Here is a 26708-nt window from a genome sequence, read left to right as displayed (position 1 = left end):
GACTTAGTCATTTTTACGGCTTTTATCAGACTTTCAGATAGGGCAAATGTCAGTGAGCGTTTCGATTTCAGTTCCAGAGCGATTTGCCCAATGAGTCCTTGATATTTAGTCATTTTCAGCCAAAATTTTGGATTTTTGAAAATGTCACTTTTTTGTGAAAATATCCACTAAATGAGGGAATAATATGTGTGAGGGTACCCCAGGAGAGTTCCAAATGTGTGTGGGTAGAATATATATCCCACGGGGGTAAAATTGAAAAAAGTTGAAAAAAATTTTTTGGGGGACTTAGTAATTTTTCCGGCGTTTATCAGACTTTCAGATAGGGGAAATGTCAGTGAGCATTCCGATTTCAGTTCCAGAGTGATTCGCCCAATGAGTCCTTGATATTTAGTTATTTTCAGCCAATTTTCTGGATTTTTGAAAATTTCACTTTTTTGTGAAAATATCCACTAAATGAGGGAATAATATGTGTGAGGGTACCCCAGGAGAGTTCCAAATGTGTGTGGGTAGAATATATATCCCACGGGGGTAAAATTGAAAAAAGTTGAATAAAATTTTTTTTTGGACTTAGTCATTTTTACGGCGTTTATCAGACTTTCAGATAGGGGAAATGTCAGTGAACGTTCCGATTTCAGTTCCAGAGCGATTCGCCCAATGAGTCCTAGATATTTAGTCGTTTTCAGCCAATATTTTGGAATTTTGGAAATTTCACTTTTTTGTGAAAATATCCACTAAATGAGGGAATAATATGTGTGAGGGTACCCCAGGAGAGTCCAAATGTGTGTGGGCAGAATATATATCCCACGGGGGTAAAATTGAAAAAAGTTGAAAAAATTTTTTTTTTGGACTTAGTCATTTTTCCGGCGTTTAGCAGACTTTCAGATAGGGGAAATGTCAGTGAGCATTCCGATTTCAGTTCCATAGCGATTCACCCAATGAGTCCTTGATATTTAGTCATTTTCAGCCAATATTTTGGATTTTTGAAAATTTCACTTTTTTGTGAAAATATCCACTAAATGAGGGAATAATATGTGTGAGGGTACCCCAGGAGAGTTCCAAATGTGTGTGGGTATAATATATATCCCACGGGGGTAAAATTTAAAAAAGTTGAAAAAAAAATTTTTTGGGACTTAGTCATTTTTCCGGCGTTTATCAGAGTTTCAGATAGGGGAAATGTCAGTGAGCGTTCCGATTTCAGTTCCAGAGCGATTCGCCCAATGAGTCCTAGATATTTAGTCGTTTTCAGCCAATTTTCTGGATTTTTGAAAATTTCACTTTTTTGTGAAAATATCCACTAAATGAGGGAATAATATGTGTGAGGGTACCCCAGGAGAGTTCCAAATGTGTGTGGGTAGAATATATATCCCACGGGGGTAAAATTGAAAAAAGTTGAAAAAAATTTTTTTTTTGGATTTAGTCATTTTTCCGGCGTTTATCAGACTTTCAGATAGAGCAAATGTCAGTGAGCGTTCCAATTTCAGTTCCAGAGCGATTCGCCCATTGAGTCCTAGATATGTAGTCGTTTTCAGCCAATATTTTGGAATTTAGAAAATTTCACTTTTTTGTGAAAATATCCACTAAATGAGGGAATAATATGTGTGAGTGTACCCCAGGAGAGTTCCAAATGTGTGTGGGTAGAATATATATCCAACGGGGGCAAAATTGAAAAAAGTTGAAAAAATTTTTTTTTTGGACTTAGTCATTTTTCCGGTGTTTATCAGACATTCAGATAGGGGAAATGTCAGTGAGCATTCCGATTTCAGTTCCAGAGCGATTCGCCCAATGAATCCTTGATATTTAGTCGTTTTCAGCCAATTTTCTGGATTTTTGAAAATTTCACTTTTTTGTGAAAATATCCACTAACTGAGGGAATAATATGTGTGAGGGAACCCCAGGAGAGCTCCAAATGTGTGTGGGTAGAATATATATCCCACGAGGGTAAAATTGAAAAAAGTTGAAAAAAATTTTTTTTTGGACTTAGTCATTTTTCCGGTGTTTATCAGACTTTCAGATAGGGGAAATGTCAGTGAGCGTTCCGATTTCAGTTCTAGAGCGATTCGCCCAATGAGTCCTTGATATTTAGTCGTTTTCAGCCAATTTTCTGGATTTTTGAAAATTTCACTTTTTTGTGAAAATATCCACTAAATGAGGGAATAATATGTGTGAGGGTACCCCAGGAGAGTTCCAAATGTGTGTGGGTAGAATATATATCCCACGGGGTAAAATTGAAAAAAGTTGAAAAAATTTTTTTTGGGACTTAGTCATTTTTCCGGCGTTTATCAGACTTTCAGATGGGGGAAATGTCAGTGAGCGTTCCAATTTCAGTTCCAGAGTGATTCGCCCAATGAGTCCTTGATATTTAGTCATTTTCAGCCAATTTTCTGGATTTTTGAAAATTTCACTTTTTTGTGAAAATATCCACTAAATGAGAGAATAATATGTGTGAGGGTACCCCAGGAGAGTTCCAAATGTGTGTGGGTAGAATATATATCCCACGGGGGTAAAATTGAAAAAAGTTTAAAAAATTTTTTTTTTTGGACAGTCATTTTTCCGGCGTTTAGCAGACTTTCAGATAGGGCAAATGTCAGTGAGCATTCCGATTTCAGTTCCAGAGCGATTCGCCAATGAAGTCCTAGATATTTAGTCGTTTTCAGCCAATATTTTGGAATTTTGAAAATTTCACTTTTTTGTGAAAATATCCACTAAATGAGGGAATAATATGTGTGATGGTACCCCAGGAGAGTTCCAAATGTGTGTGGGTAGAATATATATCCCACGGGGTAAAATTGAAAAAAGTTGAAAAAAAATTTTTTTTGGACTTAGTCATTTTTCCGGCGTTTATCAGACTTTCAGATGGGGGAAATGTCAGTGAGCGTTCCGATTTCAGTTCCAGAGCGATTCGCCCAATGAGTCCTAGATATTTAGTCGTTTTCAGCCAATATTTTGGAATTTTGAAAATTTCACTTTTTTGTGAAAATATCCACTAAATGAGGGAATAATATGTGTGAGGGTACCCCAGGAGAGTTCAAATGTGTGTGGGTAGAATATATATCCAACGGGGGTAAAATTGAAAAAAATTGAAAAAAAATTTTTTTTGGACTTAGTCATTTTTCCGGCGTTTATCAGACTTTCAGATAGGGGAAATGTCAGTGAGCGTTCCGATTTCAGTTCCAGAGCAATTCGCCCAATGAGTTCTTGATATTTAGTCGTTTTCAGCCAAGTTTCTGGATTTTTGAAAATTTCACTTTTTTGTGAAATTATCCCCTAAATGAGGAAATAATATGTGTGAGGGTACCCCAGGAGAGTTCAAAATGTGTGTGGGAAGAATATATATCCCACGGGGGTAAAATTGAAAAGAGGTGAAAAAAAATTTTTTTGGGACTTAGTCATTTTTACGGCGTTTATCAGACTTTCAGATAGGGCAAATGTCAGTGAGCGTTTCGATTTCAGTTCCAGAGCGATTTGCCCAATGAGTCCTTGATATTTGGTCATTTTCAGCCAATATTTTGGATTTTTGAAAATTTCACTTTTTTGTGAAAATATCCACTAAATGAGGGAATAATATGTGTGAGGGTACCCCAGGAGAGTTCCAAATGTGTGTGGGTAGAATATATATCCCACGGGGGTAAAATTGAAAAAAGTTGAAAAAAATTTTTGGGGGGACTTAGTCATTTTTCCGGCGTTTATCAGACTTTCAGATAGGGGAAATGTCAGTGAGCATTCCGATTTCAGTTCCAGAGTGATTCGCCCAAAGAATCCTTGATATTTAGTTATTTTCAGCCAATTTTCTGGATTTTTGAAAATTTCACTTTTTTGTGAAAATATCCACTAAATGAGGGAATAATATGTGTGAGGGTACCCCAGGAGAGTTCCAAATGTGTGTGGGTAGAATGTATATCCCATGGGGGTAAAATTTAAAAAAGTTAAAAAAAAAATTTTTTTGGACTTAGTCATTTTTCCGGCGTTTATCAGATTTTCAGATACGGGAAATGTCAGTGAGCGTTCCGATTTCAGTTCCACAGTGATTCGCCCAATGAGTCCTTGATATTTAGTCGTTTTCAGCCAATTTTCTAGATTTTTGAAAATGTCACTTTTTTGTGAAAATATCCACTAAATGAGGGAATAATATGTGTGAGGGTACCCCAGGAGAGTTCCAAATGTGTGTGGGTAGAATATATATCCCACGGGGGTAAAATTGAAAAAAGTTGAAAATTTTTTTTTTGGACTTAGTCATTTTTCCGGTGTTTATCAGACTTTCAGATGGGGGAAATGTCAGTGAGCGTTCCGATTTCAGTTCCAGAGCGATTCGCCAATGAAGTCCTTGATATTTAGTCGTTTTCAGCCAATATTTTGGAATTTTGAAAATTTCACTTTTTTGTGAAAATATCCACTAAATGAGGGAATAATATGTGTGAGGGTACCCCAGGAGAGTTCCAAATGTGTGTGGGTAGAATATATATCCCACGGGGGTAAAATTGAAAAAAGTTGAAAAAAATTTTTTTTTGGACTTAGTCATTTTTCCGGCGTTTATCAGACTTTCAGATAGGAGAAATGTCAGTGAGCATTCCGATTTCAGTTCCAGAGCGATTCGCCCAATGAGTCCTAGATATTTAGTCGTTTTCAGCCAATATTTTGAAATTTTTAAAATTTCACTTTTTTGTGAAAATATCCACTAAATGAGGGAATAATATGTGTGAGGTTACCCCAGGAGAGTTCCAAATGTGTGTGGGTAGAATATATATCCCACGGGGGTAAAATTGAAAAAAGTTGAAAAAAATTTTTTTTTGGACTTAGTCATTTTTCCGGTGTTTATCAGACTTTCAGATGGGGGAAATGTCAGTGAGCGTTCCGATTTCAGTTCCAGAGCGATTCACCCAATCAGTCCAAGATATTTAGTCGTTTTCAGCCAATTTTCTGGATTTTTGAAAATTTAACTTTTTTGTGAAAATATCCACTAAATGAGGGAATAATATGTGTGAGGGTACCCCAGGAGAGTTCCAAATGTGTGTGGGTAGAATATATATCCAACAGGGGTAAAATTGAAAAAAATAGAAAAAATTTTTTTTTGGACTTAGTCATTTTTCCGGTGTTTATCAGACTTTCAGATGGGGGAAATGTCAGTGAGCGTTCCGATTTCAGTTCCCGAGCGATTCGCCCAATGAGTCCAAGATATTTAGTCGTTTTCAGCCAATTTTCTGGATTTTTGAAAATTTAACTTTTTTGTGAAAATATCCACTAAATGAGGGAATAATATGTGTGAGGGTACCCCAGGAGAGTTCCAAATGTGTGTGGGTAGAATATATATCCAACAGGGGTAAAATTGAAAAAAATAGAAAAAATTTTTTTTTTGGACTTAGTCATTTTTCCGGCGTTTATCAGACTTTCAGATAGGGGACATGTCAGTGAGCATTCCGATTTCAGTTCCAGAGCGATTCGCCCAATGAGTCCTTGATATTTAGTCGTTTTCAGCCAATTTTCTGGATTTTTGAAAATTTCACTTTTTTGTGAAAATATCCACTAATCATAGAATCATAGAATCATAGAATGGTAGAGTTGGAAGGGACCTCCTGGGTCATCTGGTCCAACCCCCTGCTCAAAGCAGGATTCACTAGATCATCTCAGACAGATGTCTGTCCAGCCTCTGTTTGAAGACATCCATTGAAGGGGAACTCACTACCTCTCGTGGCAGCCTGTTCCACTCATTAATCACCCTAACTGTCAAAAAGTTTTTTCTAATATCTAATCTGTGTCTCCTCCCATTTAGTTTCATCCCATTGCTTCTAGTCTTTCCTTGTGCAAATGAGAATAAAGATGATCCTTCTACAATGTGACAGCCCTTGACATATTTGTAGACAGCTATTAAGTCTCCTCTCAGTCTTCTTTTTTGCAAGCTAAACATTCCCAAATCCTGCAACCGTTCCTCATAGGACATGGTTTGCAGACCAGTCACCATTCTGGTCGCCCTTCTCTGAACTTGCTCCAGTTTGTCTATGTCTTTTTTAAAATGAGGTGCCCAAAACTGTACACAGTATTCCAGATGAGGTCTGACCAAAGAGGAGTAAAGACCGATAATGACTTCACGTGATCTAGACTGTATGCTTCTGTTAATACATCCCAGAATTGTATTTGCCTTTTTTGCTGCTGCATCACACTGTTGACTCATGTTCAGTCTATGATCTATTAGTATACCTAAGTCTTTTTCACATGTACTGTTGCTTAGCTCTATTCCTCCCATTCTGTATATGCTTTTTTCATTTTTATTGCCCAGATGTAGTACTTTGCATTTTTCCCTGTTAAAAACCATTCTGTTCCCACTAAATGAGGGAATAATATGTGTGAGGGTACCCCAGGAGAGTTCCAAATGTGTGTGGGTAGAATATATATCCCACGGGGGTAAAATTGAAAAAAGTTGAAAAAAAAATTTTTTTTGGACTTAGTCATTTTTCCGGCGTTTAGCAGAGTTTCAGATAGGGGAAATGTCAGTGAGCGTTCCGATTTCAGTTCCAGAGCGATTCGCCCAATGAGTCCTAGATATTTAGTCGTTTTCAGCCAATATTTTGGAATTTTGAAAATTTCACTTTTTTGTGAAAATATCCACTAAATGAGGGAATAATATGTGTGAGGGTACCCCAGGAGAGTTCAAATGTGTGTGGGTAGAATATATATCCAACGGGGGTAAAATTGAAAAAAATTGAAAAAAAATTTTTTTTGGACTTAGTCATTTTTCCGGCGTTTATCAGACTTTCAGATAGGGGAAATGTCAGTGAGCGTTCCGATTTCAGTTCCAGAGCAATTCGCCCAATGAGTTCTTGATATTTAGTCGTTTTCAGCCAAGTTTCTGGATTTTTGAAAATTTCACTTTTTTGTGAAATTATCCCCTAAATGAGGAAATAATATGTGTGAGGGTACCCCAGGAGAGTTCAAAATGTGTGTGGGAAGAATATATATCCCACGAGGGTAAAATTGAAAAAAGTTGAAAAAAATTTTTTTTTGGACTTAGTCATTTTTCCGGTGTTTATCAGACTTTCAGATAGGGGAAATGTCAGTGAGCGTTCCGATTTCAGTTCTAGAGCGATTCGCCCAATGAGTCCTTGATATTTAGTCGTTTTCAGCCAATTTTCTGGATTTTTGAAAATTTCACTTTTTTGTGAAAATATCCACTAAATGAGGGAATAATATGTGTGAGGGTACCCCAGGAGAGTTCCAAATGTGTGTGGGTAGAATATATATCCCACGGGGTAAAATTGAAAAAAGTTGAAAAAAATTTTTTTGGGACTTAGTCATTTTTCCGGCGTTTATCAGACTTTCAGATGGGGGAAATGTCAGTGAGCGTTCCAATTTCAGTTCCAGAGTGATTCGCCCAATGAGTCCTTGATATTTAGTCATTTTCAGCCAATTTTCTGGATTTTTGAAAATTTCACTTTTTTGTGAAAATATCCACTAAATGAGAGAATAATATGTGTGAGGGTACCCCAGGAGAGTTCCAAATGTGTGTGGGTAGAATATATATCCCACGGGGGTAAAATTGAAAAAAGTTTAAAAAATTTTTTTTTTTGGACAGTCATTTTTCCGGCGTTTAGCAGACTTTCAGATAGGGCAAATGTCAGTGAGCATTCCGATTTCAGTTCCAGAGCGATTCGCCAATGAAGTCCTAGATATTTAGTCGTTTTCAGCCAATATTTTGGAATTTTGAAAATTTCACTTTTTTGTGAAAATATCCACTAATCATAGAATCATAGAATCATAGAATGGTAGAGTTGGAAGGGACCTCCTGGGTCATCTGGTCCAACCCCCTGCTCAAAGCAGGATTCACTAGATCATCTCAGACAGATGTCTGTCCAGCCTCTGTTTGAAGACGTCCATTGAAGGGGAACTCACCACCTCTCGTGGCAGCCTGTTCCACTCATTAATCACCCTAACTGTCAAAAAGTTTTTTCTAATATCTAATCTGTGTCTCCTCCCATTTAGTTTCATCCCATTGCTTCTAGTCTTTCCTTGTGCAAATGAGAATAAAGATGATCCTTCTACAATGTGACAGCCCTTGACATATTTGTAGACAGCTATTAAGTCTCCTCTCAGTCTTCTTTTTTGCAAGCTAAACATTCCCAAATCCTGCAACCGTTCCTCATAGGACATGGTTTGCAGACCAGTCACCATTCTGGTCGCCCTTCTCTGAACTTGCTCCAGTTTGTCTATGTCTTTTTTAAAATGAGGTGCCCAAAACTGTACACAGTATTCCAGATGAGGTCTGACCAAAGAGGAGTAAAGACCGATAATGACTTCACGTGATCTAGACTGTATGCTTCTGTTAATACATCCCAGAATTGTATTTGCCTTTTTTGCTGCTGCATCACACTGTTGACTCATGTTCAGTCTATGATCTATTAGTATACCTAAGTCTTTTTCACATGTACTGTTGCTTAGCTCTATTCCTCCCATTCTGTATATGCTTTTTTCATTTTTATTGCCCAGATGTAGTACTTTGCATTTTTCCCTGTTAAAAACCATTCTGTTCCCACTAAATGAGGGAATAATATGTGTGAGGGTACCCCAGGAGAATTCCAAATGTGTGTGGGTAGAATATATATCCCACGGGGTAAAATTGAAAAAAGTTGAAAAAAATTTTTTTTTGGACTTAGTCATTTTTCCGGCGTTTATCAGACTTTCAGATGGGGGAAATGTCAGTGAGCGTTCCAATTTCAGTTCCAGAGTGATTCGCCCAATGAGTCCTTGATATTTAGTCATTTTCAGCCAATTTTCTGGATTTTTGAAAATTTCACTTTTTTGTGAAAATATCCACTAAATGAGAGAATAATATGTGTGAGGGTACCCCAGGAGAGTTCCAAATGCTGTGTGGGTAGAATATATATCCCACGGGGGTAAAATTGAAAAAAGGTTAAAAATTTTTTTTTTGGACTTAGTCATTTCTCCGGTGTTTATCAGACTTTCAGATAGGGGAAATGTCAGTGAGCATTCCGATTTCAGTTCCAGAGCGATTCGCCCAATGAATCCTTGATATTTAGTCGTTTTCAGCCAATTTTCTGGATTTTTGAAAATTTCACTTTTTTGTGAAAATATCCACTAAATGAGGGAATAATATGTGTGAGGGTACCCCAGGAGAGTTCCAAATGTGTGTGGGTAGAATATATATCCCACGGGGGTAAAATTGAAAAAAGTTGAAAAAAATTTTTTTTTTGGACTTAGTCATTTTTCGGCGTTTAGTAGACTTTCAGATAGGGCAAATGTCAGTGAGCATTCCGATTTCAGTTCCAGAGCGATTCGCCCAATGAGTCCTTGATATTTAGTCATTTTCAGCCAATAATTTGGATTTTTGAAAATTTCACTTTTTTGTGAAAATATCCACTAAATGAGGGAATAATATGTGTGAGGGTACCCCAGGAGAGTTCCAAATGTGTGTGGGTAGAATATATATCCCACGGGGGTAAAATTGAAAAAAGTTAAAAAAATTTTTTTTTTTTGACAGTCATTTTTCCGGCGTTTAGCAGACTTTCAGATAGGGCAAATGTCAGTGAGCATTCCGATTTCAGTTCCAGAGCGATTCGCCAATGAAGTCCTAGATATTTAGTCGTTTTCAGCCAATATTTTGGAATTTTGAAAATTTCACTTTTTTGTGAAAATATCCACTAAATGAGGGAATAATATGTGTGAGGGTACCCCAGGAGAGTTCCAAATGTGTGTCGGTAGAATATATATCCCACGGGGGTAAAATTGAAAAAAGTTTAAAAAAATTTTTTTTTGGACTTAGTCATTTTTCCGGCGTTTATCAGACTTTCAGATAGGAGAAATGTCAGTGAGCGTTCCGATTTCAGTTCCAGAGCGATTCGCCCAATGAGTCCTAGATATTTAGTCGTTTTCAGCCAATATTTTGGAATTTTTAAAATTTCTCTTTTTTGTGAAAATATCCACTAAATGAGGGAATAATATGTGTGAGGGTACCCCAGGAGAGTTCCAAATGTGTGTGGGTAGAATATATATCCCACGGGGGTAAAATTGAAAAAAATTTTTTTTTGGACTTAGTCATTTTTCCGGTGTTTATCAGACTTTCAGATAGGGGAAATGTCTGTGAGCATTCCGATTTCAGTTCCAGAGCGATTTGCCCAATGAGTCCTTGATATTTAGTCATTTTCAGCCAATATTTTGGATTTTTGAAAATTTCACTTTTTTGTGAAAATATCCACTAAATGAGGGAATGATATGTGTGAGGGTACCCCAGGAGAGTTCCAAATGTGTGTGGGTATAATATAGATCCCACGGGGGTAAAATTTTAAAAAGTTGAAAAAAAAATTTTTTTGGACTTAGTCATTTTTCCGGCGTTTATCAGACTTTCAGATGGGGGAAATGTCAGTGAGCGTTCCGATTTCAGTTCCAGAGCGATTCGCCCAATGAGTCCTAGATATTTAGTCGTTTTCAGCCAATTTTCTGGATTTTTGAAAATTTCACTTTTTTGTGAAAATATCCACTAAATGAGGGAATAATATGTGTGAGGGTACCCCAGGAGCGTTCCAAATGTGTGTGGGTAGAATATATATCCCACGGGGGTAAAATTGAAAAAAGTTTAAAAAAATTTTTTTTTTGGACAGTCATTTTTCCGGCGTTTAGCAGACTTTCAGATAGGGCAAATGTCAGTGAGCATTCCGATTTCAGTTCCAGAGCGATTCGCCAATGAAGTCCTAGATATTTAGTCGTTTTCAGCCAATATTTTGGAATTTTGAAAATTTCACTTTTTTTGTGAAAATATCCACTAAATGAGGGAATAATATGTGTGAGGGTACCCCAGGAGAGTTCCAAATGTGTGTGGGTAGAATATATATCCCACGGGGGTAAAATTGAAAAAAGTTGAAAAAAATTTTTTTTTGGACTTAGTCATTTTTCCGGCGTTTATCAGACTTTCAGATAGGAGAAATGTCAGTGAGCATTCCGATTTCAGTTCCAGAGCGATTCGCCCAATGAGTCCTAGATATTTAGTCGTTTTCAGCCAATATTTTGGAATTTTTAAAATTTCACTTTTTTGTGAAAATATCCACTAAATGAGGGAATAATATGTGTGAGGTTACCCCAGGAGAGTTCCAAATGTGTGTGGGTAGAATATATATCCCACGGGGGTAAAATTGAAAAAAGTTGAAAAAAATTTTTTTTTGGACTTAGTCATTTTTCCGGTGTTTATCAGACTTTCAGATGGGGGAAATGTCAGTGAGCGTTCCGATTTCAGTTCCAGAGCGATTCGCCCAATGAGTCCAAGATATTTAGTCGTTTTCAGCCAATTTTCTGGATTTTTGAAAATTTAACTTTTTTGTGAAAATATCCACTAAATGAGGGAATAATATGTGTGAGGGTACCCCAGGAGAGTTCCAAATGTGTGTGGGTAGAATATATATCCCACGGGGTAAAATTGAAAAAAGTTGAAAAAAAATTTTTTTTGGACTTAGTCATTTTTCCGGCGTTTATCAGACTTTCAGATGGGGGAAATGTCAGTGAGCGTTCCAATTTCAGTTCCAGAGTGATTCGCCCAATGAGTCCTTGATATTTAGTCATTTTCAGCCAATTTTCTGGATTTTTGAAAATTTCACTTTTTTGTGAAAATATCCACTAAATGAGAGAATAATATGTGTGAGGGTACCCCAGGAGAGTTCCAAATGTGTGTGGGTAGAATATATATCCCACGGGGGTAAAATTGAAAAAAGTTTAAAAAATTTTTTTTGGACTTAGTCATTTCTCCGGCGTTTATCAGACTTTCAGATAGGGGAAATGTCAGTGAGCGTTCCGATTTCAGTTCCAGAGCGATTCGCCCAATGAATCCTTGATATTTAGTCGTTTTCAGCTAATTTTCTGGATTTTTGAAAATTTCACTTTTTTGTGAAAATATCCACTAAATGAGGGAATAATATGTGTGAGGGTACCCCAGGAGAGTTCCAAATGTGTGTGGGTAGAATATATATCCCACGGGGGTAAAATTGAAAAAAGTTTAAAAAAATTTTTTTTTTGGACTTAGTCATTTTTCGGCGTTTAGCAGACTTTCAGATAGGGCAAATGTCAGTGAGCGTTCCGATTTCAGTTCCAGAGCGATTCGCCCAATGAGTCCTAGATATTTAGTCATTTTCAGCCAATATTTTGGAATTTTTAAAATTTCTCTTTTTTGTGAAAATATCCACTAAATGAGGGAATAATATGTGTGAGGGTACCCCAGGAGAGTTCCAAATGTGTGTGGGTAGAATATATATCCCACGGGGGTAAAATTGAAAAAAATTTTTTTTTGGACTTAGTCATTTTTCCGGTGTTTATCAGACTTTCAGATAGGGGAAATGTCAGTGAGCATTCCGATTTCAGTTCCAGAGCGATTTGCCCAATGAGTCCTTGATATTTAGTCATTTTCAGCCAATATTTTGGATTTTTGAAAATTTCACTTTTTTGTGAAAATATCCACTAAATGAGGGAATAATATGTGTGAGGGTACCCCAGGAGAGTTCCAAATGTGTGTGGGTATAATATATATCCCACGGGGGTAAAATTTTAAAAAGTTGAAAAAAAAATTTTTTTGGACTTAGTCATTTTTCCGGCGTTTATCAGACTTTCAGATGGGGGAAATGTCAGTGAGCGTTCCGATTTCAGTTCCAGAGCGATTCGCCCAATGAGTCCTAGATATTTAGTCGTTTTCAGACAATTTTCTGGATTTTTGAAAATTTCACTTTTTTGTGAAAATATCCACTAAATGAGGGAATAATATGTGTGAGGGTACCCCAGGAGAGTTCCAAATGTGTGTGGGTAGAATATATATCCCACGGGGGTAAAATTGAAAAAAGTTGAAAAAAATTTTTTTTTGGACTTAGTCATTTTTCCGGTGTTTATCAGACTTTCAGATAGGGGAAATGTCAGTGAGCGTTCCGATTTCAGTTCCAGAGCGATTCGCCCAATGAATCCTTGATATTTAGTCGTTTTCAGCCAATTTTCTGGATTTTTGAAAATTTCACTTTTTTGTGAAAATATCCACTAAACGAGGGAATAATATGTGTGAGGGTACCCCAGGAGCGTTCCAAATGTGTGTGGGTAGAATATATATCCCACGGGGGTAAAATTGAAAAAAGTTTAAAAAAATTTTTTTTTTGGACAGTCATTTTTCCGGCGTTTAGCAGACTTTCAGTTAGGGCAAATGTCAGTGAGCATTCCGATTTCAGTTCCAGAGCGATTCGCCAATGAAGTCCTAGATATTTAGTCGTTTTCAGCCAATATTTTGGAATTTTTAAAATTTCACTTTTTTTGTGAAAATATCCACTAAATGAGGGAATAATATGTGTGAGGGTACCCCAGGAGAGTTCCAAATGTGTGTGGGTAGAATATATATCCCACGGGGGTAAAATTGAAAAAAGTTGAAAAAAATTTTTTTTTGGACTTAGTCATTTTTCCGGCGTTTATCAGACTTTCAGATAGGAGAAATGTCAGTGAGCATTCCGATTTCAGTTCCAGAGCGATTCGCCCAATGAGTCCTTGATATTTAGTCATTTTCAGCCAATATTTTGGATTTTTGAAAATTTCACTTTTTTGTGAAAATATCCACTAAATGAGGGAATGATATGTGTGAGGGTACCCCAGGAGAGTTCCAAATGTGTGTGGGTATAATATATATCCCACGGGGGGAAAATTTAAAAAAGTTGAAAAAAAAATTTTTTGGGACTTAGTCATTTTTCCGGCGTTTATCAGAGTTTCAGATGGGGGAAATGTCAGTGAGCGTTCCGATTTCAGTTCCAGAGCGATTCGCCCAATGAGTCCTAGATATTTAGTCGTTTTCAGCCAATTTTCTGGATTTTTGAAAATTTAACTTTTTTGTGAAAATATCCACTAAATGAGGGAATAATATGTGTGAGGGTACCCCAGGAGAGTTCCAAATGTGTGTGGGTAGAATATATATCCAACGGGGGTAAAATTGAAAAAAATATAAAAAATTTTTTTTTTGGACTTAGTCATTTTTCCGGCGTTTATCAGACTTTCAGATAGGGCAAATGTCAGTGAGCATTCCGATTTCAGTTGCAGAGCGATTCGCCAATGAAGTCCTAGATATTTAGTCGTTTTCAGCCAATATTTTGGAATTTTGAAAATTTCACTTTTTTTGTGAAAATATCCACTAAATGAGGGAATAATATGTGTGAGGGTACCCCAGGAGAGTTCCAAATGTGTGTGGGTAGAATATATATCCCACGGGGTAAAATTGAAAAAAGTTGAAAAAAAATTTTTTTTGGACTTAGTCATTTTTCCGGCGTTTATCAGACTTTCAGATGGGGGAAATGTCAGTGAGCGTTCCGATTTCAGTTCCAGAGCGATTCGCCCAATGAGTCCTAGATATTTAGTCGTTTTCAGACAATTTTCTGGATTTTTGAAAATTTCACTTTTTTGTGAAAATATCCACTAAATGAGGGAATAATATGTGTGAGGGTACCCCAGGAGAGTTCCAAATGTGTGTGGGTAGAATATATATCCCACGGGGGTAAAATTGAAAAAAGTTGAAAAAAATTTTTTTTTGGACTTAGTCATTTTTCCGGTGTTTATCAGACTTTCAGATAGGGGAAATGTCAGTGAGCGTTCCGATTTCAGTTCCAGAGCGATTCGCCCAATGAATCCTTGATATTTAGTCGTTTTCAGCCAATTTTCTGGATTTTTGAAAATTTCACTTTTTTGTGAAAATATCCACTAAACGAGGGAATAATATGTGTGAGGGTACCCCAGGAGCGTTCCAAATGTGTGTGGGTAGAATATATATCCCACGGGGGTAAAATTGAAAAAAGTTTAAAAAAATTTTTTTTTTGGACAGTCATTTTTCCGGCGTTTAGCAGACTTTCAGATAGGGCAAATGTCAGTGAGCATTCCGATTTCAGTTCCAGAGCGATTCGCCAATGAAGTCCTAGATATTTAGTCGTTTTCAGCCAATATTTTGGAATTTTTAAAATTTCACTTTTTTTGTGAAAATATCCACTAAATGAGGGAATAATATGTGTGAGGGTACCCCAGGAGAGTTCCAAATGTGTGTGGGTAGAATATATATCCCACGGGGGTAAAATTGAAAAAAGTTGAAAAAAATTTTTTTTTGGACTTAGTCATTTTTCCGGCGTTTATCAGACTTTCAGATAGGAGAAATGTCAGTGAGCATTCCGATTTCAGTTCCAGAGCGATTCGCCCAATGAGTCCTTGATATTTAGTCATTTTCAGCCAATATTTTGGATTTTTGAAAATTTCACTTTTTTGTGAAAATATCCACTAAATGAGGGAATGATATGTGTGAGGGTACCCCAGGAGAGTTCCAAATGTGTGTGGGTATAATATATATCCCACGGGGGGAAAATTTAAAAAAGTTGAAAAAAAAATTTTTTGGGACTTAGTCATTTTTCCGGCGTTTATCAGAGTTTCAGATGGGGGAAATGTCAGTGAGCGTTCCGATTTCAGTTCCAGAGCGATTCGCCCAATGAGTCCTAGATATTTAGTCGTTTTCAGCCAATTTTCTGGATTTTTGAAAATTTAACTTTTTTGTGAAAATATCCACTAAATGAGGGAATAATATGTGTGAGGGTACCCCAGGAGAGTTCCAAATGTGTGTGGGTAGAATATATATCCAACGGGGGTAAAATTGAAAAAAATATAAAAAATTTTTTTTTTGGACTTAGTCATTTTTCCGGCGTTTATCAGACTTTCAGATGGGGGAAATGTCAGTGAGCGTTCCGATTTCAGTTCCAGAGCGATTCGCCCAATGAGTCCAAGATATTTAGTCGTTTTCAGCCAATATTTTGGAATTTTTAAAATTTCACTTTTTTGTGAAAATATCCACTAAATGAGGGAATAATATGTGTGAGGGTACCCCAGGAGAGTTCCAAATGTGTGTGGGTAGAATATATATCCCACGGGGGTAAACTTGAAAAAAGTTGAAAAAAATTTTTTTTTGGACTTAGTCATTTTTCCGGCGTTTATCAGACTTTCAGATAGGGGAAATGTCAGTGAGCATTCCGATTTCAGTTCCAGAGCGATTCGCCCAATGAGTCCTTGATATTTAGTCATTTTCAGCCAATATTTTGGATTTTTGAAAATTTCACTTTTTTGTGAAAATATCCACTAAATGAGAGAATAATATGTGTGAGGGTACCCCAGGAGAGTTCCAAATGTGTGTGGGTAGAATATATATCCCACGGGGGTAAAATTGAAAAAAGTTTAAAAAATTTGTTTTTGGACTTAGTCATTTCTCCGGCGTTTATCAGACTTTCAGATAGGGGAAATGTCAGTGAGCGTTCCGATTTCAGTTCCAGAGCGATTCGCCCAATGAATCCTTGATATTTAGTCGTTTTCAGCCAATTTTCTGGATTTTTGAAAATTTCACTTTTTTGTGAAAATATCCACTAAATGAGGGAATAATATGTGTGAGGGTACCCCAGGAGAGTTCCAAATGTGTGTGGGTAGAATATATATCCCACGGGGGTAAAATTGAAAAAAGTTGAAAAAAAATTTTTTTTGGACTTAGTCATTTTTCCGGCGTTTATCAGACTTTCAGATAGGAGAAATGTCAGTGAGCATTCCGATTTCAGTTCCAGAGCGATTCGCCCAATGAGTCCTAGATATTTAGTCGTTTTCAGCCAATATTTTGGAATTTTTAAAATTTCACTTTTTTGTGAAAATATCCACTAAATGAGGGAATAATATGTGTGAGGTTACCCCAGGAGAGTTCCAAATGTGTGTGGGTAGAATATATATCCCACGGGGGTAAAATTGAAAAAAGTTGAAAAATAATTTTTTTTGGACTTAGTCATTTTTCCGGTGTTTATCAGACTTTCAGATGGGGGAAATGTCAGTGAGCGTTCCGATTTCAGTTCCAGAGCGATTCGCCCAATGAGTCCAAGATATTTAGTCGTTTTCAGCCAATTTTCTGGATTTTTGAAAATTTAACTTTTTTGTGAAAATATCCACTAAATGAGGGAATAATATGTGTGAGGGTACCCCAGGAGAGTTCCAAATGTGTGTGGGTAGAATATATATCCCACGGGGTAAAATTGAAAAAAGTTGAAAAAAAATTTTTTTTGGACTTAGTCATTTTTCCGGCGTTTATCAGACTTTCAGATGGGGGAAATGTCAGTGAGCGTTCCAATTTCAGTTCCAGAGTGATTCGCCCAATGAGTCCTTGATATTTAGTCATTTTCAGCCAATTTTCTGGATTTTTGAAAATTTCACTTTTTTGTGAAAATATCCACTAAATGAGAGAATAATATGTGTGAGGGTACCCCAGGAGAGTTCCAAATGTGTGTGGGTAGAATATATATCCCACGGGGGTAAATTTGAAAAAAGTTTAAAAAATTTTTTTTTGGACTTAGTCATTTCTCCGGCGTTTATCAGACTTTCAGATAGGGGAAATGTCAGTGAGCGTTCCGATTTCAGTTCCAGAGCGATTCGCCCAATGAATCCTTGATATTTAGTCGTTTTCAGCCAATTTTCTGGATTTTTGAAAATTTCACTTTTTTGTGAAAATATCCACTAAATGAGGGAATAATATGTGTGAGGGTACCCCAGGAGAGTTCCAAATGTGTGTGGGTAGAATATATATCCCACGGGGGTAAAATTGAAAAAAGTTTAAAAAAATTTTTTTTTTTGGACTTAGTCATTTTTCGGCGTTTAGCAGACTTTCAGATAGGGCAAATGTCAGTGAGCGTTCCGATTTCAGTTCCAGAGCGATTCGCCCAATGAGTCCTTGATATTTAGTCATTTTCAGCCAATATTTTTTATTTTTGAAAATTTCTCTTTTTTGTGAAAATATCCACTAAATGAGGGAATAATATGTGTGAGGGTACCCCAGGAGAGTTCCAAATGTGTGTGGGTATAATATATATCCCACGGGGGTAAAATTTTAAAAAGTTGAAAAAAAATTTTTTCTGGACTTAGTCATTTTTCCGGCGTTTATCAGACTTTCAGATGGGGGAAATGTCAGTGAGCGTTCCGATTTCAGTTCCAGAGCGATTCGCCCAATGAGTCCTAGATATTCAGTAGTTTTCAGCCAATTTTCTGGATTTTTGAAAATTTCACTTTTTTGTGAAAATATCCACTAAATGAGGGAATAATATGTGTGAGGGTACCCCAGGAGAGTTCCAAATGTGTGTGGGTAGAATATATATCCCACGGGGGTAAAATTGAAAAAAGTTTAAAAAAATTTTTTTTTTGGACAGTCATTTTTCCAGCGTTTAGCAGACTTTCAGATAGGGCAAATGTCACTGAGCATTCCGATTTCAGTTCCAGAGCGATTCGCCAATGAAGTCCTAGATATTTAGTCGTTTTCAGCCAATATTTTGGAATTTTGAAAATTTCACTTTATTTGTGAAAATATCCACTAAATGAGGGAATAATATGTGTGAGGGTACCCCAGGAGAGTTCCAAATGTGTGTGGGTAGAATATATATCCCACGGGGGTAAAATTGAAAAAAGTTGAAAAAAATTTTTTTTTGGACTTAGTCATTTTTCCGGCGTTTATCAGACTTTCAGATAGGAGAAATATCAGTGAGCATTCCGATTTCAGTTCCAGAGCGATTCGCCCAATGAGTCCTTGATATTTAGTCATTTTCAGCCAATATTTTGGATTTTTGAAAATTTCACTTTTTTGTGAAAATATCCACTAAATGAGGGAATGATATGTGTGAGGGTACCCCAGGAGAGTTCCAAATGTGTGTGGGTATAATATATATCCCACGGGGGGAAAATTTAAAAAAGTTGAAAAAAAAATTTTTTTGGACTTAGTCATTTTTCCGGCGTTTATCAGAGTTTCAGATGGGGGCAATGTCAGTGAGCGTTCCGATTTCAGTTCCAGAGCGATTCGCCCAATGAGTCCTAGATATTTAGTCATTTTCAGCCAATTTTCTGGATTTTTGAAAATTTAACTTTTTTGTGAAAATATCCACTAAATGAGGGAATAATATGTGTGAGGGTACCCCAGGAGAGTTCCAAATGTGTGTGGGTAGAATATATATCCCACGGGGGTAAAATTGAAAAAAGTTGAAAAAATTTTTTTTTTGGACTTAGTCATTTTTCCGGCGTTTATCAGACTTTCAGATAGGGCAAATGTCAGTGAGCATTCCGATTTCAGTTCCAGAGCAATTCGCCAATGAAGTCCTAGATATTTAGTCGTTTTCAGCCAATATTTTGAAATTTTGAAAATTTCACTTTTTTTGTGAAAATATCCACTAAATGAGGGAATAATATGTGTGAGGGTACCCCAGGAGAGTTCCAAATGTGTGTGGGTAGAATATATATCCCACGGGGGTAAACTTGAAAAAAGTTGAAAAAAATTTTTTTTTGGACTTAGTCATTTTTCCGGCGTTTATCAGACTTTCAGATAGGGGAAATGTCAGTGAGCATTCCGATTTCAGTTCCAGAGCGATTCGCCCAATGAGTCCTTGATATTTAGTCATTTTCAGCCAATATTTTGGATTTTTGAAAATTTCACTTTTTTGTGAAAATATCCACTAAATGAGGGAATGATATGTGTGAGGGTACCCGAGGAGAGTTCCAAATGTGTGTGGGTATAATATATATCCCACGGGGGGAAAATTTAAAAAAGTTTAAAAAAAAATTTTTTTGGACTTAGTCATTTTTCCGGCGTTTATCAGAGTTTCAGATGGGTGAAATGTCAGTGAGCGTTCCGATTTCAGTTCCAGAGCGATTCGCCCAATGAGTCCTAGATATTTAGTAATTTTCAGCCAATTTTCTGGATTTTTGAAAATTTAACTTTTTTGTGAAAATATCCACTAAATGAGGGAATAATATGTGTGAGGGTACCCCAGGAGAGTTCCAAATGTGTGTGGGTAGAATATATATCCCACGGGGGTAAAATTGAAAAAAGTTTAAAAAAATTTTTTTTTGGGACTTAGTCATTTTTCGGCGTTTAGCAGACTTTCAGATAGGGCAAATGTCAGTGAGCGTTCCGATTTCAGTTCCAGAGCGATTCGCCCAATGAGTCCTTGATATTTAGTCATTTTCAGCCAATATTTTGGATTTTTGAAAATTTCACTTTTTTGTGAAAATATCCACTAAATGAGGGAATAATATGTGTGAGGTTACCCCAGGAGAGTTCCAAATGTGTGTGGGTAGAATATATATCCCACGGGGGTAAAATTGAAAAAAGTTGAAAAAAATTTTTTTTTGGACTTAGTCATTTTTCCGGTGTTTATCAGACTTTCAGATAGGGGAAATGTCAGTGAGCATTCCGATTTCAGTTCCAGAGCGATTCGCCCAATGAGTCCTTGATATTTAGTCATTTTCAGCCAATATTTTGGATTTTTGAAAATTTCACTTTTTTGTGAAAATATCCACTAAATGAGGGAATAATATGTGTGAGGGTACCCCAGGAGAGTTCCAAATGTGTGTGGGTAGAATATATATCCCACGGGGGGAAAATTTAAAAAAGTTTAAAAAAATTTTTTTTTTGGACTTAGTCATTTTTCGGCGTTTAGCAGACTTTCAGATAGGGGACATGTCAGTGAGCATTCCGATTTCAGTTCCAGAGCGATTCGCCCAATGAGTCCTAGATATTTAGTCGTTTTCAGCCAATGTTTTGGAATTTTTGAAAATTTCACTTTTTTGTGAAAATATCCACTAAATGAGGGAATGATATGTGTGAGGGTACCCCAGGAGAGTTCCAAATGTGTGTGGGTATAATATATATCCCACAGGGGGAAAATGTAAAAAAGTTGAAAAAAAAATTTTTTTGGACTTAGTCATTTTTCCGGCGTTTATCGGAGTTTCAGATGGGGGAAATGTCAGTGAGCGTTCCGATTTCAGTTCCAGAGTGATTCGCCCAATGAGTCCTAGATATTTAGTCGTTTTCAGCCAATTTTCTGGATTTTTGAAAATTTAACTTTTTTGTGAAAATATCCACTAAATGAGGGAATAATATGTGTGAGGGTACCCCAGGAGAGTTCCAAATGTGTGTGGGTAGAATATATATCCAACGGGGGTAAAATTGAAAAAAATATAAAAAATTTTTTTTTTGGACTTAGTCATTTTTCCGGCGTTTATCAGACTTTCAGATAGGAGAAATGTCAGTGAGCATTCCGATTTCAGTTCCAGAGCGATTCGCCCAATGAGTCCTAGATATTTAGTCATTTTCAGCCAATTTTCTGGATTTTTGAAAATTTAACTTTTTTGTGAAAATATCCACTAAATGAGGGAATAATATGTGTGAGGGTACCCCAGGAGAGTTCCAAATGTGTGTGGGTAGAATATATATCCCACGGGGGTAAAATTGAAAAAAGTTGAAAAAAATTTTTTTTTGGACTTAGTCATTTTTCCGGCGTTTATCAGACTTTCAGATAGGGGAAATGTCAGTGAGCATTCCGATTTCAGTTCCAGAGCGATTCGCCCAATGAGTCCTTGATATTTAGTCATTTTCAGCCAATATTTTGGATTTTTGAAAATTTCACTTTTTTGTGAAAATATCCACTAAATGAGGGAATGATATGTGTGAGGGTACCCGAGGAGAGTTCCAAATGTGTGTGGGTATAATATATATCCCACGGGGGGAAAATTTAAAAAAGTTTAAAAAAAAATTTTTTTGGACTTAGTCATTTTTCCGGCGTTTATCAGAGTTTCAGATGGGTGAAATGTCAGTGAGCGTTCCGATTTCAGTTCCAGAGCGATTCGCCCAATGAGTCATAGATATTTAGTCATTTTCAGCCAATTTTCTGGATTTTTGAAAATTTAACTTTTTTGTGAAAATATCCACTAAATGAGGGAATAATATGTGTGAGGGTACCCCAGGAGAGTTCCAAATGTGTGTGGGTAGAAAATATATCCCACGGGGGTAAAATTGAAAAAAGTTTAAAAAAATTTTTTTTTTGGACTTAGTCATTTTTCGGCGTTTAGCAGACTTTCAGATAGGGCAAATGTCAGTGAGCATTCCGATTTCAGTTACAGAGCGATTCGCCCAATGAGTCCTTGATATTTAGTCATTTTCAGCCAATATTTTGGATTTTTGAAAATTTCACTTTTTTGTGAAAATATCCACTAAATGAGGGAATAATATGTGTGAGGTTACCCCAGGAGAGTTCCAAATGTGTGTGGGTAGAATATATATCCCACGGGGGTAAAATTGAAAAAAGTTGAAAAAAATTATTTTTTAGACTTAGTCATTTTTCCGGTGTTTATCAGACTTTCAGATAGGGGAAATGTCAGTGAGCATTCCGATTTCAGTTCCAGAGCGATTCGCCCAATGAGTCCTTGATATTTAGTCATTTTCAGCCAATATTTTGGATTTTTGAAAATTTCACTTTTTTGTGAAAATATCCACTAAATGAGGGAATAATATGTGTGAGGGTACCCCAGGAGAGTTCCAAATGTGTGTGGGTAGAATATATATCCCACGGGGGGAAAATTTAAAAAAGTTTAAAAAAAAATTTTTTTGGACTTAGTCATTTCTCCGGCGTTTATCAGACTTTCAGATAGGGGAAATGTCAGTGAACGTTCCGATTTCAGTTCCAGAGTGATTCGCCCAATGAATCCTTGATATTTAGTCGTTTTCAGCCAATTTTCTGGATTTTTGAAAATTTCACTTTTTTGTGAAAATATCCACTAAATGAGGGAATAATATGTGTGAGGGTACCCCAGGAGAGTTCCAAATGTGTGTGGGTAGAATATATATCCCACGGGGGGAAAATTTAAAAAAGTTTAAAAAAATTTTTTTTTTGGACTTAGTCATTTTTCGGCGTTTAGCAGACTTTCAGATAGGGGACATGTCAGTGAGCATTCCGATTTCAGTTCCAGAGCGATTCGCCCAATGAGTCCTAGATATTTAGTCGTTTTCAGCCAATGTTTTGGAATTTTTGAAAATTTCACTTTTTTGTGAAAATATCCACTAAATGAGGGAATGATATGTGTGAGGGTACCCCAGGAGAGTTCCAAATGTGTGTGGGTATAATATATATCCCACAGGGGGAAAATGTAAAAAAGTTGAAAAAAAAATTTTTTTGGACTTAGTCATTTTTCCGGCGTTTATCGGAGTTTCAGATGGGGGAAATGTCAGTGAGCGTTCCGATTTCAGTTCCAGAGTGATTCGCCCAATGAGTCCTAGATATTTAGTCGTTTTCAGCCAATTTTCTGGATTTTTGAAAATTTAACTTTTTTGTGAAAATATCCACTAAATGAGGGAATAATATGTGTGAGGGTACCCCAGGAGAGTTCCAAATGTGTGTGGGTAGAATATATATCCAACGGGGGTAAAATTGAAAAAAATATAAAAAATTTTTTTTTTGGACTTAGTCATTTTTCCGGCGTTTATCAGACTTTCAGATGGGAGAAATGTCAGTGAGCATTCCGATTTCAGTTCCAGAGCGATTCGCCCAATGAGTCCTAGATATTTAGTCATTTTCAGCCAATTTTCTGGATTTTTGAAAATTTAACTTTTTTGTGAAAATATCCACTAAATGAGGGAATAATATGTGTGAGGGTACCCCAGGAGAGTTCCAAATGTGTGTGGGTAGAATATATATCCCACGGGGGTAAAATTGAAAAAAGTTGAAAAAAATTTTTTTTTGGACTTAGTCATTTTTCCGGCGTTTATCAGACTTTCAGATAGGGGAAATGTCAGTGAGCATTCCGATTTCAGTTCCAGAGCGATTCGCCCAATGAGTCCTTGATATTTAGTCATTTTCAGCCAATATTTTGGATTTTTGAAAATTTCACTTTTTTGTGAAAATATCCACTAAATGAGGGAATAATATGTGTGAGGGTACCCCAGGAGAGTTCCAAATGTGTGTGGGTAGAATATATATCCCACGGGGGGAAAATTTAAAAAAGTTTAAAAAAAAATTTTTTTGGACTTAGTCATTTCTCCGGCGTTTATCAGACTTTCAGATAGGGGAAATGTCAGTGAACGTTCCGATTTCAGTTCCAGAGTGATTCGCCCAATGAATCCTTGATATTTAGTCGTTTTCAGCCAATTTTCTGGATTTTTGAAAATTTCACTTTTTTGTGAAAATATCCACTAAATGAGGGAATAATATGTGTGAGGGTACCCCAGGAGAGTTCCAAATGTGTGTGGGTAGAATATATATCCCACGGGGGGAAAATTTAAAAAAGTTTAAAAAAATTTTTTTTTTGGACTTAGTCATTTTTCGGCGTTTAGCAGACTTTCAGATAGGGGACATGTCAGTGAGCATTCCGATTTCAGTTCCAGAGCGATTCGCCCAATGAGTCCTAGATATTTAGTCGTTTTCAGCCAATGTTTTGGAATTTTTGAAAATTTCACTTTTTTGTGAAAATATCCACTAAATGAGGGAATGATATGTGTGAGGGTACCCCAGGAGAGTTCCAAATGTGTGTGGGTATAATATATATCCCACAGGGGGAAAATGTAAAAAAGTTGAAAAAAAAATTTTTTTGGACTTAGTCATTTTTCCGGCGTTTATCGGAGTTTCAGATGGGGGAAATGTCAGTGAGCGTTCCGATTTCAGTTCCAGAGTGATTCGCCCAATGAGTCCTAGATATTTAGTCGTTTTCAGCCAATTTTCTGGATTTTTGAAAATTTAACTTTTTTGTGAAAATATCCACTAAATGAGGGAATAATATGTGTGAGGGTACCCCAGGAGAGTTCCAAATGTGTGTGGGTAGAATATATATCCAACGGGGGTAAAATTGAAAAAAATATAAAAAATTTTTTTTTTGGACTTAGTCATTTTTCCGGCGTTTATCAGACTTTCAGATAGGAGAAATGTCAGTGAGCATTCCGATTTCAGTTCCAGAGCGATTCGCCCAATGAGTCCTAGATATTTAGTCATTTTCAGCCAATTTTCTGGATTTTTGAAAATTTAACTTTTTTGTGAAAATGTCCACTAAATGAGGGAATAATATGTGTGAGGGTACCCCAGGAGAGTTCCAAATGTGTGTGGGTAGAATATATATCCCACGGGGGTAAAATTGAAAAAAGTTGAAAAAAATTTTTTTTTGGACTTAGTCATTTTTCCGGCGTTTATCAGACTTTCAGATAGGGGAAATGTCAGTGAGCATTCCGATTTCAGTTCCAGAGCGATTCGCCCAATGAGTCCTTGATATTTAGTCATTTTCAGCCAATATTTTGGATTTTTGAAAATTTCACTTTTTTGTGAAAATATCCACTAAATGAGGGAATGATATGTGTGAGGGTACCCGAGGAGAGTTCCAAATGTGTGTGGGTATAATATATATCCCACGGGGGGAAAATTTAAAAAAGTTTAAAAAAAAATTTTTTTGGACTTAGTCATTTTTCCGGCGTTTATCAGAGTTTCAGATGGGTGAAATGTCAGTGAGCGTTCCGATTTCAGTTCCAGAGCGATTCGCCCAATGAGTCATAGATATTTAGTCATTTTCAGCCAATTTTCTGGATTTTTGAAAATTTAACTTTTTTGTGAAAATATCCACTAAATGAGGGAATAATATGTGTGAGGGTACCCCAGGAGAGTTCCAAATGTGTGTGGGTAGAAAATATATCCCACGGGGGTAAAATTGAAAAAAGTTTAAAAAAATTTTTTTTTTGGACTTAGTCATTTTTCGGCGTTTAGCAGACTTTCAGATAGGGCAAATGTCAGTGAGCGTTCCGATTTCAGTTACAGAGCGATTCGCCCAATGAGTCCTTGATATTTAGTCATTTTCAGCCAATATTTTGGATTTTTGAAAATTTCACTTTTTTGTGAAAATATCCACTAAATGAGGGAATAATATGTGTGAGGTTACCCCAGGAGAGTTCCAAATGTGTGTGGGTAGAATATATATCCCACGGGGGTAAAATTGAAAAAAGTTGAAAAAAATTATTTTTTGGACTTAGTCATTTTTCCGGTGTTTATCAGACTTTCAGATAGGGGAAATGTCAGTGAGCATTCCGATTTCAGTTCCAGAGCGATTCGCCCAATGAGTCCTAGATATTTAGTCGTTTTCAGCCAATGTTTTGGAATTTTTGAAAATTTCACTTTTTTGTGAAAATATCCACTAAATGAGGGAATGATATGTGTGAGGGTACCCCAGGAGAGTTCCAAATGTGTGTGGGTATAATATATATCCCACGGGGGGAAAATGTAAAAAAGTTGAAAAAAAAATTTTTTTGGACTTAGTCATTTTTCCGGCGTTTATCGGAGTTTCAGATGGGGGAAATGTCAGTGAGCGTTCCGATTTCAGTTCCAGAGCGATTCGCCCAATGAGTCCTAGATATTTAGTCGTTTTCAGCCAATTTTCTGGATTTTTGAAAATTTAACTTTTTTGTGAAAATATCCACTAAATGAGGGAATAATATGTGTGAGGGTACCCCAGGAGAGTTCCAAATGTGTGTGGGTAGAATATATATCCAACGGGGGTAAAATTGAAAAAAATATAAAAAATTTTTTTTTTGGACTTAGTCATTTTTCCGGCGTTTATCAGACTTTCAGATAGGAGAAATGTCAGTGAGCATTCCGATTTCAGTTCCAGAGCGATTCGCCCAATGAGTCCTAGATATTTAGTCATTTTCAGCCAATTTTCTGGATTTTTGAAAATTTAACTTTTTTGTGAAAATATCCACTAAATGAGGGAATAATATGTGTGAGGGTACCCCAGGAGAGTTCCAAATGTGTGTGGGTAGAATATATATCCCACGGGGGTAAAATTGAAAAAAGTTGAAAAAAATTTTTTTTTGGACTTAGTCATTTTTCCGGCGTTTATCAGACTTTCAGATAGGGGAAATG

The sequence above is a fragment of the Phyllobates terribilis genome, unplaced genomic scaffold (assembly GCF_046119375.1).
Source record: "Phyllobates terribilis strain yellow unplaced genomic scaffold, ASM4611937v1 Scaffold_9__5_contigs__length_417890890, whole genome shotgun sequence".
In the NCBI taxonomy this organism is placed as follows: Eukaryota; Metazoa; Chordata; class Amphibia; order Anura; family Dendrobatidae; genus Phyllobates; species Phyllobates terribilis.
Note: the sequence above shows the minus strand (reverse complement) of the source record.